This window comes from Eumetopias jubatus, unplaced genomic scaffold, assembly GCF_037043125.1.
Source record: "Eumetopias jubatus isolate StellerSeaLion01/CBP00866 unplaced genomic scaffold, mEumJub1_p1.0 scaffold_15, whole genome shotgun sequence".
Classification (NCBI taxonomy): domain Eukaryota; kingdom Metazoa; phylum Chordata; class Mammalia; order Carnivora; family Otariidae; genus Eumetopias; species Eumetopias jubatus.
This window is the reverse complement of record NW_028274821.1, coordinates 11363532-11376678: the sequence shown is the minus strand read 5'-3', so window position 1 is coordinate 11376678 and position 13147 is coordinate 11363532.

Genomic DNA, 13147 nt, shown 5'->3' with positions numbered 1-13147 from the left:
CCATCATGAAATTCACTTCGACTGTGATGATCACCACAGTATCCATAGCACCTAGCCTGGGGTTTGGTACACAGTAAGCTCCCAACATGGCAGCTCTCATCATCTTGAGCATCATCTTGTCCACCTTGGTATCCCACAGCTTAGCCCAGCAGATGCTCAGTAACTGCTGCTAATTGAGTTAATTGATTTCTAGGCTTATGAGCCAGCCAGTTAGCAGCTCCTGCAGAATGCTCAACCAAGGGGAGTTGCATTCGTGTCTTTCTGATATATTTCTTTGTGTGCAGTATAGAGGTTAAAAGCCTCTGCTTTGATTCAAACCTGGCGTTATGACCTCTGGCATGGAACCTTTCTGTGCCTCAGTTTATTCATCCATAAAGTGGGACCATTAATAGCCCTGCCTCATTTAGTTGTCGTAAGGAGTACATGCATTGAGGTTTACAGCTTTATAGGAAATACACAGAACAGAGGGCTGTGTTAAATCACATCATGAGGATTCAATCAGCAAAACCCAGACTGTAGCAAACTCTGGTCGGGAAACAGAGGCAGCCATCCTATGGTCATTAGAGAGCAAATGTAAGGACCAAGACAATACTCTGAGCCTGGCGATCTGGCTACAAGGGAGTCTTGAAAAAAAAATCTGGCATCGCGACTGTTTATAGGAAGGGGCAGGAAGAAATACTGGCGAGTGGCTTCTATGTAACAGCCAATAATGCAGGCTCTACAGCCTCTGGTAAAGCCCCACTTGGAGCTGCCTTCAACTTCCCATGGACTTAAAGGTGCACAGAGTTTTAGCAAAGAGGGTTCCCAACCTTCGGATTATGTCTGTAGGATGTTGGCAAGTCAGGACAGGAGATGTGTCAGTTACCTGTCTCCATTGGTCCAGGAGTAGCAGCTGACAAAAATGCTGTCCTTTACTCCTACAGAAATGAGACTGTGAAAGTAGGGGGTAGCATGGGGAGGGAACAGAATAGCTGAAAAAACTTGCCTGATTCTGCTGTTCTCAAGAGTTCCTTGGAGCACCCAAGGAAGACAGTCCTGGGGGTCTCCCTGCCGTCTTCCTGGGATGTATAATTCTTAAGCTTCCCTGCTTGTTCTCCAATGTGGTATCCTGAATTGTGGCTGATATGTTTTGAAGTTCTGTTTTAGAAGAAATCTCAAGTCCCCCCTTTTTTTATTTTATAAAATTAGGCAAAATAAATGGCATACAGAGAATTATAAAAACAGCACCACCTTCACAAAGTCCTGACTCTCTCCACTCCTGTCCACCTGTTCTACCAGTAGCCTTACCACAGGAACCCTTGAACGGGTCTCCTCGCTTTGGCTCTTGCCTCCTTCAAATCCATCTTCCAAACACTGTGCTGTGTGATCTTTAGAGCAACAGATACCAAGTCTTGTCACTCTGCTGCTTAAAATCTTCCAAAGGCTTCTGATATCTTGGAATAAAAGTGAAACCCTTTCCTGTGGACTTCAAAGCCCTCCATGGTCTGATCACAAGATACACATCGGTGATGTCCCTGCAGACAACTCTGCCCCTTGCTTCCCAAAATTCCAACCATACTTATCTTGCACTTTCTGCTTCGCAAACGTGCGAAACTATTTTATCCTCATCGAATTTAAACTTCTTGTTCCCTCTACTGGAAAGCTCCTAACCTGGATCTTCCCCAGGCTGTCAACTTGCGTTCTGGGACACCTTGACTTCTGTGTCATCTCCAAGAGAACTTCCCTGACCATTGTACTGAAAGATTTATGGTAACCACTTTCCCTCTAAAGCGCACGCGCACACGCATGTGCACTGATTTTTACTTATGTAATAATACATAAGCGGTAAAGGGCTTACAACAGTACATAAGTCTTCAGTGTTGTTAAGTGTGATTTTTTTTTCATTACACCACATATTATCTAAATTTCTCTTCTGTATTAAGGCATCCACTTGTCTATGGTCGCCTTACCCCTCCTCACTCTTCGCTCCTTAAAAGCAGGGAACTTGATTGTTTTGTTCATTTATATAGCTCTGGCACCCAGAAGAGAGAGCCTGGCATGCAGTAGGTGCCCAATAATCATTATTAAAAGGATAACTTAACTGTAGGAAAATATACATACATATGACAAATAAAAAAAAAAGACTACCAATAACACGGAGTAGCAGGATATTCTTGGGAGACTTTTGGGTTTGTTTGTTTTTTCTGGATTTTCAGATGTTCTAAATTTTTGCAAAAACATGAATTCTTTTTAATCATAAAAAAGGAGTTAATTTCCGCAAAAAGATTTAATGTGGATGTACCATATGAAATGTCTTGATCCATATCTGAAGGCATGTGGCAGGTTGCATTCTCTGGGTCTGTGTATAAAACCACTTATGAAACCAAAAGTCATCTGACTTTCTTCAGAAGAACCCTCAGCACTGTGTGCCTCAGTGTGTGAACACATTGACAGGCACTGCTGAAAGCCCCCTGGGGTCTGGCAAGTCTCATTCCATCAGCGGCCACGTGCCATGTGACCGGCCACCTGCCTCTTTATCTCTAGCTCCTTAAGTCAGGAGTTCTGTTTGGCTACAGACCTTGACAATGGGGAGGTCAGCCAAGGTCAGGGCTCCCGTAAGAATGACTCACACCCTGCTCTGTGCTCTCTGCTGGGCACAGGCTAGAGCATGGTGAACACTGTGATTTTCCAGACTTGGCTCCCGGGAGGTGAGGCTCATTCCCTGAAACACTGATCCATGCAAAAAAAAAAAAAAAAAAAAAGGTCCCCATAGCAGCCACCAAAGGCATGTTTGGCATTTAGGGGAAAAAAAGAAGCTTCTACTCTCTGATCCTATCCAGTGTGGTTCTAGTTCCAACTTGACTACCCAATGTGAACATGCTTTTTAGGTTTGTCTGAAGAAGGGCAATCATTATGATTTAAAAAAAAACAATTATCATGAAAGATTGCAGACATACATACAAGTACTAACTATACATGCCTTACTTGCTTTGGAGTCTCTTGCCTAAAAAAAAATCAGAGATGCCATATACCCACCCCAAATTCCATTCCTTTCCTTCCCCCCAGTGGGAATCAGGATCAAAAGTAGCTGTTTATCATCACTCCACATCATTTTATACATCCGTTTATCCATCAACTTTGTTTACTTTTTTGCTTGTTTTAAGCTTTTGTGTAAACGTTACCTATACCTCACATATCATGTTGCAACTTTTGGTGGTCATTGTTCAGCATTATACTCACAAGATTCATCTTTGTTGCTAAATGTGATGGTTAGTTTCACGTGTCTCCTTGGCTAGGCTACAATCCCCGGTTAGTCAATGAAACACTAACCTAGGTGTTGCTTGGCAGGTCTTTTATAGATGTGATTAAAATCCATAATCAGTTGTCTTTAAGTAAAGGAAATTATCTTAGATAATTTGTGTAGATCTGATCTAATCAGTTGAAAGGCATTAAGAGCAGAGCTGAGGCTTCTCTTCATCCCCCCACCCCCGAGCCCCAATGTGGAGCCTGAACTCACTCCGAGATCACGACCCTAGCTGAGATCAAGAGTCGGATACTTAACTGACTGAGCCACCCACGTGCCCCTGAGGCTTCTCTGAAGAGGAAGAAATCCCATCTGTGGGGAGCAGCTTGAGTTTGTGCGTGGCAGTTCCAGTTTGCCCTTCCTGCTGACCTGCCCTGTGGATTTCAGACTTGCCTAGCCAGGTCCACAGTCACGTGAGCCAATTTCTTGCAATAAACTTCTTACTGTATGTCTCCCATTGGCTCCCACTGGTTCCCACCGGTTCTGTTTCTCTGGGTGAGCGCTGGCTTATACAATATATGTGCCTCTGATGCATCTCTTTGCATTGCTGTATGGCAAACATCAGCAAACTTTTCGTATAAAAGCCAGACAATAATTTCAGCTTTGTGGGCCATATAGTCTTTGCTGCAACCACTTGACAATGCCATTGTGTATGAAAGCAGCCATAGACAATACATTAAGGAATGTGGGTAGCTGGGTTCCAATAAAGGAAATAAAATATATTTATTTATACATACAGGCATTGGGCTGGATTTGACCCAAGGGCTACAGTTTGCTAACTCCTGCAATATGATAAGCCATTATACAAGCAAACCACAATTTATATATTCTTCTGTTGGACATTTTTCTACATTTTCCCCCATTACTACACAATGCTGTACCTAACATTCTTGGACACCTTTCTTATGCACAAGTTCAAGTGTTTTTCTCAATCTGTCTAGGAGCAGAATTGATGGGTCCTGGGGTAAATGAATCTTTAACCTAATTGTGCCAAACTGCAAGCTTAAGAAATTGTTCTAATTCACGAACTCCTACTAATATTCTCCCCTTCTTCCATACCATTTGGAGTTCTCAAACTTATATTTACAATCTGTTGGATATAAAATTGTCTTTCATTGTAGTTTTAATTGATATTTCCATAACAAATAATGGTGAGAAGCATCTTTGCATGTGACTATTTTCCATCCATATATCCTTATTTTAATAGCAATTAATTTTTTTCCAAATTTAAAAAAATTTACCTGAAACATGGGTGACATACAATGTTATATTAATTTCAGGTATATCATAGCAATTTGACAATTATATCCATTACAAAATGCTCACCATGGGATGTGTGGTTACTCTCTGTCACTATATATACGTCCTCTTTGATTAAAGTATCTGTTCGAATCTTTTGGCTATTTTATTTATTTTTTAAAGATTTTATTTATTTATTTGACAGAGAGAGACACAGTGAGAGAGGGAACACAAGCAGGGGAAGTGGAGAGGGAGAAGCAGGCTTCCCGCCGAGCAGGGAGCCCGATGCGGGGCTCGATCCCAGGACCCTGGGATCATGACCTGAGCCGAAGGCAGATGCTTAACTGACTGAGCCACCCAGGCGCCCCTCTTTTGGCTCTTTTAAAAATCGGTTTATTCTCTTATTATTGAATTTTATGAGCTCTTTATATATCATGGATATAAGTCCTGTGTTGGATATATGATTTGCAAATGTTTTCTGCCAGTCTGTAGCTTGTCTTTTCATTCTCTGGAGTGTCTTTTGCAGAGCAGATGTTTTTAATTTTGATGACGTTCAAATTCATCAGTTTGTTATTTTGTGGGTCATCTTTCTGGTGGCATAGCTAAGAAATCTTTGCAGAACCCAAAGTCACAAGGATTTTTTTCATATACTATCTTCTACAAGTTTTGTTTTTAGGTTTATAGTTACATCTATGATGTATTTTTAGTTAATTTTCATATATAATCTAGGATATGGGTCAAAGTTCACTTGTTTGCCTGTGGGTGTCCAGTTCAAGCACTATTTATTAAAAAAGGCTATCTTGCTCTGTTGCCTTGGCATCTTTGTAAAAAATCAGTTGATCAGGGGTGCCTGGGTGGCTCGGTCAGTTAAGCATCTGCCTTAGGCTCAGGACATGATTCCAGGGTCCTGAGATGGAGCCCTGCATCTGGCTGCCTGCTCAGCAGGGGACCTGCTTCTCCCTCTGCCTCTCCTCTCTGCTTATGCTCTCTCTCTCTGTCTCTCAAATAAATAAATAAAATATTTTAAAAAATCAATTGAAATATAACATAAGGGTCAGTTTCCAGGCTCTGTGTTCTGTTTCACTCATCTATAATGTCTGTCCTTTTGCCAATACCACATTGTCTTGATTATTGGCTTCTTTTCTTGAATCTGGTGACATGACTCCTCAAATTTGATCTTCTTTTTCTGAATCATATTGACTATTCCAATTCTTTGCCTTCTCACATCATTTTTAGAATCAGTTTGTTGGTATCTATAAGAACATCTTGCTGAGGTTTTGATAAGAATTGTGTTGAATGTGTAGATCAGCTTAGGGAGAACTGATATTTTAACAATGAAAATGGTATGTATCTTTCGATCTATTTAGCTCTGTGCTTCTTTTGTCAGTGTTTTCCAGTTTGCATTATACAATCCTGCACATATAGTTTTAGATTTATACTGAAATATTTTTTTTTCGGGAGGTGTAATTTGTAAGTGGTAATTTTTTAAAAAGTTGCTTTCCAGTTGTTCATTGCTAGTGTATAGAAATACAATCGATTTTTGTATATTGACCTTGAATCCTGCAACCTTGTTAAACCCGTTGCTTCTAAAGTTCTTCCTTTGCCAATTTATATATTGGTTTTGGGTTTTTAAAATTGATTTGCAGGGGCTACTTATATATTCTGTATATTAGTTCATTGGACAAATAGTTATTGAGTGCCTGCTATGTGTCAGGTACTATATTAGCATACTAATCTTGAGTCAGTTTTGTTCGTTGCAAAATTCTTCAGGAAGCAGTTATTCATCTCAGTTGTAGAAATACTTACAGAATAGCTGTCCAATAATTTACTTATTCAAAAAATTTATTGAGTACCTATGATACGCTAGACAGTAGCTTATAGCCAATGGAGGTACGGCAGAACTGACAATGACAAAAACTAGAGATCCCTCCACAAGTGAAGGAGAGAGACAGCAAATAAAAAGTAAATACATAATATAATTACAGGTAGTGAAAACACTTTGGAGAAAATAAATCAAGATAATAGGGCAGAGAGGACTGGTGGGAAGACAGAGAAAAGGTGCTCTTAGATACGGTGGTGGTGGCAGACCTCTGTTAGGTGGCTGTGTAAGCTGAGTGACAAGAACAGACCAAGACAAGGGCACTCCAGGAAGAGTCAACAGCAAGTGCAAAGGCCCTGAGCAAAAATGAGTTCGGCATGACCGAGGGACCAGAGAGGGACCAGGGTGTCTGCGAGTATTGAGCAAGCAGGATGAGAAGAGACTAAAGAGGCAAAGAGGGGCCAGAGGTAGGGAGCAGCCACTGCAAAGGGTTAACAAATGATTCTCAGTCCTTGGGAAATAGCAGTGCATGGGCCACGAGTCTCTGATACAGGACGAGTAAGACAAAGCCCTGCCCTCAGGAGGCCATGATCTAATGGGAGAGGCAAACACACGAACATGTGCACAACAATGTGAAAAGTACTGTACGTGGGAGGTGTGGAAGTAGGAAGCAAGAGTGATTCTTTATATTTTGCAAGACAGAATTTCTACAGCCCTCTCTTTAAACCCTAATGTATAAAACTTTCCTTAAGGGCACCTGAGTGGCTCAGTCAGTTGAGCGGCTGCCTTCGCCTCAGGTCATGATCCCAGGGTCCTGGGATAGGGTCCCACATTGGGCTCCCTGCTCAGCGGAGAGTCTGCTTCTCTCTCCCCCTCTGCCTGCCTCTCTGTCTACTTGTGCTCTCTGTCAAATAAATAAATAAAATCTTTTTAAAAATAAAATAAAACTTCCCTTAAAACTTATATAACATATATTTAATATATGGCACCATTTTATTTTCAAATTGTAGAGATCCCGTCTCTGTGTGCTTCCAGTGCCCTGCTGCTGGTTCCCATCCTAGCACCTGCAGAGCCCTCACGTACTTGCCTCTCTGTCCCGATCACTAAGTTCCATGAAAGCAGGAGCTGAGCCTTCTTTCCCGCCATTAATATCCCATTTTACAGATGAGCAAACTGATGATCAGAGAGGGTAAGAGACCTGTCTTCTAAGCACAGCTATGGTGGTAGGTAGGGCAGAATGTCAGGATCCCAGGGCCTCTGCTTTTTCCTAGCTTAGGACTTTTTCCCTTTACTACCCCACATCCTATGGTGACTTTTGGGAACATGTCACAGAACATACATGTCAAAATACTAATTCACTGATATGTCTTCCAACTACTGAAATACCACCAGAATATTATAATTTATTCAGTTATTTTTTATTGTAAAATGTATCATGCATCGAGAAGAGTATAAAATTGTAGAGTTTGAAGGGGCACCTGGGTGGCTCAGTCGGTTGAGCATCTGCCTTCGGCTCAGGTCATGATCCCCGGGGTCCTGGGATCAAGCCCCACATTGGGCTCCCTGCTCAGTGGGGAGCCTGCTTCTCCCTCTGCCTGCCACTCCCCCTGCTTGTGCTCTCTCTCTAGTACATAAATAAAATCTTTTTTAAAAATTGTGCAGTTTGAAAACCAGTAAAGGCCCAGGTTCATGACATCCTGGATAAGAAGTAGATCTTTAGCAGCACTTGAGAAGCCCTTGTCCATCCCTCCCTAATCATTTCCCTTCCCTCCCACCTCGAAGTAATCATTTACCTTGCTTTGGGTTAATCAGTCCCTTGCTCTTCTTTGCAGATTTCACACTTTTATGGATATATCTAAGCAAAAGATGTTTAAGTTTTAAAATGCTGAGTAGCAAGCACAAGCCTAGCTGTGTTAAGGACAGGGTGATCTCACCTTTCTGAGATGAAGGCTTCCGGGAAAGGGTCCGTTCTGGAGCCAGCATCTGTGGGCAGGTTCACTGGGCATGCATGGAAGTGACTACAAGGGAAGTCAGTGCGCAAGGTCATATCTGAGTCCTGGGGATGAAGTGGGAGAAAAAGCGTTAACAGAGTCCTGTAACTCACTCCTTCCCTGCTGGGGGATGCTTCAGCCAGACCTCCCAAAATCCCAGCAATGATATCTAGGAGGAGAAAGATATGGGGCAGGTCTACGTATAAAATATTTTCACTAGGAATGACCTGCTCTCTTTAGATTGAGTACCGTAAATAAACATGGAAATTTTGGATTCAGGGGCATGGCTGGCTGGGGAATAGGGAGTAGTCAGGTAAGCTTTTCCTATCTGTATAATCAATAAATTATAAAACCAAGAGGCTCCAAAAAGATGCAGCTGTCCTTGAGAGCAGTCACATTCATGGTTTAAAACTCATCTATTGATCAGACACCAAAATGTGTCCCTAATGCAGGAGAAGGGACATCTTTTGGCAGCTGGTGGTTTTCGGGCCCTCCAGGAAAAGAACATTCTGTGTGTGCCTGTTGCTTGTTTGTATCCTTTGAGTCATCAGTAAAGCTTGGTGTTAAGTACGATCTAGGATTCTCACAGTCCTAGCTGACAAATGGACATTTTGTGGGAACTCCATCCAGATCACCAGAGTCGGAGTATCTGGCTGTGTTGGAGATTGGCCCAGACACTAGATGTCTACCGGACATGTAGCCAAAGAATGGGATCTCTAGTAACTTCTGAATTCACCACAGATGCCCCCAGCTCTCACAAATAGGGTAAATCATGATGAGATACCACCTCACAGCCATTAGGATGGCTGCTATCAAAAAAGCCAGTAAATACAAAGCATTGACAAGGATGTGGAGAAGTTGAAACCCTTGTGCACTCTTGGTGGGAATGCAAACTGGTGCAGCCGCTGTAGAAAACAGTATGGAGGTTCCTCAAAAACTTAAAAACAGAACTACCCTATGATCTAGCTGTTCCAATTCTGGCTATTTATCCAATGGAAAAGAAATCAGGACCCGGAAGAGACGTCTGCCCTCCCATGATTATTGCGGCACTAAGAACAGGAGCCCAGATATGCCAAGAACTTAAGTGCAGGTCGAGAGATGAATGGATAGAGAAGACGTCACACACACACACACACACACACACACACACACACACAATGGGATGTTAGCCTGGAGAAAGAAGGACATCCTGCCTTTTGCAACAACATGGATGGGCCTTATGCTAAGTGAAATAAGTCAGACAAAGAAAGACAAATAAGTAGTGTCACTTGTATGTGAATCTAGAGAAGCTGAACTCCTAGAAACGCAGACTAGAGTGGTGGTTGTCGGGGGCTGATGGGCGGGGAGAATGGGAAGGTGTTGGTTAAAGGGTAGAAACTTCCAGATATAGGATGAATAAGTTCTGGGGATCCAATAGACAGCACACTGATTATAGTTAATAATACTGTATTTTATGCTTGAAAACTGCTAAGAGAATAGATCTTCGATGTTCTCACCACAAAAAAGAAATGGTATTATGTGATGTGAGGCAGGTGTGAGCTAACACTATGTAGTAATCATTCTGCAATATATACTGTATCATATCAATACTTTTTATAGCTTAAGCTTACATGATGCTATATGTCAAATGTATCTCACTATATCTCTGTGAAAAAATAGAATTACCATAGGATCCAGCAATCCTGCTTCTGGACATATCTTCCATAGAATTGAAAGCAGGGTCTCAGAGATATTTGTATGCCATTGTTCACAGTGCTGAAAAGTGAAAGCAACCTTAGGGTCCATCACTGGGTAAATGAAGAAACAAATGTGTGTACATACAGTGGAATATGACTCAGCCTTAAAAAGAAAGAAAATTCTGCCACACACTGTAATATGGTTGAACCCTAAAGACATTATGTTCAGTGAAATAATACAGTCGTAAAAGACAAATATTGTAGGGATGCCTGGGTGGCTCAGTTGTTTAAGCCTCCGACTCTTGGTTTCAGCTCAGGTCATGATCTCAGGGTCATGGGATCGAGCCCCATGTCAGGCTGCACGCTCAGCACAGAGTCTGCTTGGATAGTCTCTCCCTCCGCCTCTCCCCTGCTGCCTGTGCATGCTTGCTCTCTCTTAAATAAATAAATAAGACAAATATTGTACAATTCCACTTTTATGAGGTATGTAGTCAAATTCATTGAGATAGAAAGTGGAAGGATGGCTCTAGGGGCTGAGGAGGGGGGATGGGAAGTTGTTGAATGGGGATAGAGTTCCAGTGGCGCAAAATGAAAATAGTTTTGGAGATTGGTTGCACGACACTGAATGGACTTCCCACCGGCTCAACTGTACGCTTAAAAATAGTTAAATTTTTAACAATTAAAGAGGCAAGGCTACTGCTGTGGGTATTTCACCACAACTTATTGTATGGTGACTAACATAACAAAATAAAATTAAATTAAGTTAAAAAAATAAAGAAAAAGAACAGGGCAAAGCAGATCGTATCACATCTGCAGGGGCGTGACAGGAGTCCCGGCTGATCCAGGGAGAGGGCGTGGAGGGGAGACAGGCCAAGCGCGGATAAGATGGGCCAATTTCACCCAGACATGTCGCCTTTAAAGGCAGGACAGCGACAACCAGCATCAGGCTGATGACAGCATGCTTTTCCTGCCGGCTGCCCCCACGTCTGCTGCCGACCTGTTCCCCTGAGCATCCCCTCTGCCATGCTTCTGGGGGGCGCTCTCCCCTCTTTTCTCTGTTGGACCTTCTGTTTTCTGTCTCCCGCTTTTTCTGTGCTTTTTCCCCAGGGTGTACTCCTTCTTTTGGCGGGGCAGGCATGGGAGGCAAATTTCTTGAGATCACGCGCTCCAGAAAGCGTCTTTATTCTATCCTCGTGCACAAAGGCTGTTTGGGCGAGAGTGGGATTTCAGCGCAGAAACGTTTTTCTCCAGAATGGTGGAGGTATGGCTGCTTATCTTCTTGATTCCAGGGCTGCTCTCGACGAGTCTCAGCCTGTTCTGATTGCTACTCCTCTGTGGGTGACCTCTTGGCTTTCCTCCCTGGAGGATTGTGAGGTTCTGCCTTCATCTGCAGTGTCACCGGAAACCGATGGTGATGTGCAGTCATGTGGGTCTGTCCTCATTCGTTCTGCTGTGAGGCCTTTGGTCTGGCAGCCCATCTTTTTTCAGTCCTGGAAATGTTTATTGAATTATTTCATCAATGATTCTATCCCCCCATGTTTCTTCTACCACAAAGTCCTCTGTCATTTAAGTGATGACTTTTCTGGACTGCTCCTCTAGTTTCTTATCTTTTTCTCTTTCTCATTTTGCTTTACGCTCTGGGAGATTTTCCCAGCTTTATTGTCTGATCCCTCCTTTGAATTATCTTCATTTCTGCTATTAAAAGCTTTTTTTTCTTCCCCCCCAAAAGCTCTTTTTATTTTCTAAATTTCCCTTTATTACAGCATCATGGTCTGATTTCCCGGATGCATTACCCCCTATCTCTGTGGATATTTATTATCATTTATGGAGATGAAGTTTTCTTCTCCCCGAATAGCCTATGTCTTCCTCGTTATGTTTTTATTTGCTCATCTGATCGTTGGAGGCTTTCCTAAGCTGTCTGGGAATCCTGGCTATTGGCTCATGATGAGGAACGGGGGAGCTAAAATGCTGACCCGAATCTCTGAGGGCATGGGTAAGGGGCTCATTAACTCTGAGCATCCCTGGAGGGCTGTCTTGCTAGGCTCTCTGGGGAGACTGATGTCAGTATCTTAGAGTCACTCCCCCTGAGCTGGCCAGACTCCCCGTCAAGAAGAGGTTCAAAATCTCCTGCCTTCAGGGTAAATGGCCACAGTGTTCTGGGAGACCAGTGGGAGAAGAGGGCTTGAGGTCTCCATTAGGTACACAATACACATACTCACATTTATTTTCCCCGTTATTGGCACGGTTCCCATTTCCATTTTAAAGAAAAAAGGAGTTCCTTTACTGAATGAGTTACACATTTTTCTCTGCAAAAAGACAACACATGCAGACACTTTTGGAGAGCTCCGGGGGGTAGTGAGATGGAGAATAGAGGGGGCTTACACTGCTCTCTGGTGGACCCCTTTCCTGGCCCACCTCCCTGCAACTTCAGTCATAAGCTTAATAATCCATTGGGACAGGTTTCTTATTTGACTAAGCTCTTTAATTTTTACAAACTGTAAGTGCATTTTTGGGGGGGGCTCATAAAGCCTTGAACCTATTTGCTTATTGTGAGCAGGTGTGGTATACCACACACATTTGCTATTGATGTGTCTCACCTTAACAAAGGATGGGACTTACAGAATCATATTTCCCCAATATGTATCAGGGGGCCCTCCTATTTCCCAGAAAGAATATTCTTTTCCGCTGTAACTCTGGGCTCTGAAAGATGGCTTTACAAGGAAGGATCTGAAAAATAACCAAACCTAGTATGACTGTATGCAGAGAGTCACTAACCATGAAAATGTCTTAGGTAACCAGAAGCTTCCAGTAGCACCTTTGGTAAATAGGATGGGAAATGAGGCTGCAGTGGGTTTACTTCCTTGTTTTCAATCAAGACTCACACATTGGGCCTCAACTTCGCAAATGTCACCCGGCCTGGAAAAATGAGAAGGTGGAGAAAAAAGGAAAGAGGGTTCTAGACAGGAATAAATTTCCAAGTAATTTGGCTTATTTAGAGGAATGGCAGGGAAGCTGGCAGGTCTGAAGGATGAGGGTGGGTTTGTGGGCTGCAGTGGAGGGTGAGCAGGGCTTAACAAGAGATGAGGGGCGCCATGCAGCCGGGAGATGACCAGCTGGCAACAAGAGGGGGCCGGATGAA